The following is a 1,970-nucleotide window of genomic DNA, read 5'->3' on the forward strand; positions in this document are numbered from 1 at the left end:
AGCAATTGTGGACAAGGTGCCCAGTGTCTCCAGCTCTGCCCTAGTGTCTTCCCTGCACCTACTTAATTGCAGCTTTGATGTGGTCAAGAGCTGGGTGAACGAGGCCCAAGAAGCAGCATCTAGTGATAACATCATGGTTCAGTACCATGCACTAGGACTTTTGTACCATGTATGTAAGAATGACCCACTGGCTGATAGTAAGATGATCAGCAAGTTAACCTGGCATAGGCTGAAGTCCCCTTTTGGGTACTGCCTGATGATCTGAGTGGACAGCCAGCAAGTGGAAGAGGAGGATTGGAACCCCTGACAGCCTATTGTTTGACTTCATCGAGAGCTGTTTGCCATAACAATCACGAGATAGTGTTGTATGAAGCTGCCTCAGCCATGGTCAACCTGCCAGATTGCAGTGCAAAAGTGTTGGCTCCTGCTCTGTCAGTGCTCCAGCTTTTCTGTAGCTCGCTCAAGGCTTCACTCAGCTATGCTCCAGTCTGCGCTGTCAATAAGGTTGCCGGGAAACACTGGTCAGCAGTGACTACCTGCAATCTGGATCTGGAGAACCTGGTCACAGACTCAAACCAGCAGCATCACCACTTTGGCCATCACTACCCTCCTTAAGACAGGGAGCTGAGAGCAGCATCGACCACCTTATGAAGCAGATCTCTTCCTTCATGTCAGATATCTCAGACGAATTCAAGGTGGTGCTTGTCCAGGCTATCAGTGCTCTTTGCCAGAAGTATCCTCAAAAAACATGCGGTGCTCATGAACTTCCTGCTCACCATGCTAAGGGAAGAGGGTGGTTTTGAGTATAAGAGCACCGTTTTGGACTGTATCATCAGCATCACTGAGGAGAACTCGGAAAGCAAGGAGTCAGGTCTGTCAGATCTGTATGAATTCATCCAAGACTGTGAGTTCAAGGTCCTGGCTACCCTTTCAAGTACATCTGCTTCATCTACAACTGTATGGTCCTGGAGCATGAAAAGGTTCTGGTAAGTGCAGCTAGTGCTCTAGCCATGTTTGGAGCCCAGAGCTAAGAGATGTTATCTAGTATCTTGTTGTTGCTGAAGATATGTGTGGTGGATGATGACAACAAAGTGAGGGACCGATCCATCTTCTATCTGAATGTCCTAGAGCAGAAAGAGAAGGCCCTCAATACAGGTTATCTCCTAAATGGTCTGACTGTGTCCATCCCTGGTCTGAAGAGGGCCCTGCAGCAGTACACACTAGAACCATCAGAAAAGCCATTTGACCTAGAGTCTGTGCCTCTGGCTACCACCCCTATGACAGAGCAGAGAACAGACAGCACTGCCGACCACAACAGTGAAACAGCTTGAGGAAATGGCAGCCACCCCCAGCAGGAGATTTTCTAGGAGTGTTTAGCAGCTGTGCCAGAGTTCCAGGGGCTAGAACCCCTCTTGCAAGTCTTCACCTGAGCCAGTGGCCCTCACGGAATCAGAGACAGATTACATCATCCTTTGCACCAAACATACCTTCACTGACCACATGACGTTTCAGTTTGAGTGCGCAAACACCCTCAACAACCAGACCCTGGAGAATGTCATGGTGCAGATGGAGTCCACAGACGCCTATGAGGTACTGTGCTATGTGCCTGCCTGGAGCCTTCCCTACAACCAGACTGGGACCTGATACACACTGATGGTTCTACCCAACGAAGACCCCACGGCTGTAGTAGGCACGTTCAGCTGTATGATGCAGCTCACCAGCAAGGACTGCGATCGCACCACGGGAGACACTGATGAAGAAGACTACAAGGAGGAACATGTGCTGGAGGATCTAGAAGTTACTGTGGCTGACCACATTCAAAAAGCCATGAAAGTGAACTTTGAAGCAGCCTGGGATGAGATCAGGAATGAGTTTGAGAAGGAGGAAAAATTCACCCTGTCTTCCTTCAGGACACTTGAAGAGGCTGTGGGCAATATTGTGAAGTTCTTGGGAATGCATCCTTGTGAGAG

The 1,970-nt window shown here is 49.2% G+C and overlaps 1 pseudogene across 1 annotated transcript; it reads left to right on the forward strand.

The window, feature by feature from the left end:
• Positions 1–4: 4 nt before the first annotated feature.
• LOC103728494 lies at positions 5–1,963 on the forward strand (annotated as a pseudogene). Its single transcript, XR_001872289.1, has one exon. The product of XR_001872289.1 is annotated as a coatomer subunit gamma-1 pseudogene (transcript).
• The last annotated feature ends 7 nt before the right edge of the window (positions 1,964–1,970 follow it).

The sequence above is a fragment of the Nannospalax galili genome, unplaced genomic scaffold (genome assembly GCF_000622305.1).
Source record: "Nannospalax galili isolate Female #2095 unplaced genomic scaffold, S.galili_v1.0 C49404660, whole genome shotgun sequence".
Lineage (NCBI taxonomy): Eukaryota > Metazoa > Chordata > Mammalia > Rodentia > Spalacidae > Nannospalax > Nannospalax galili.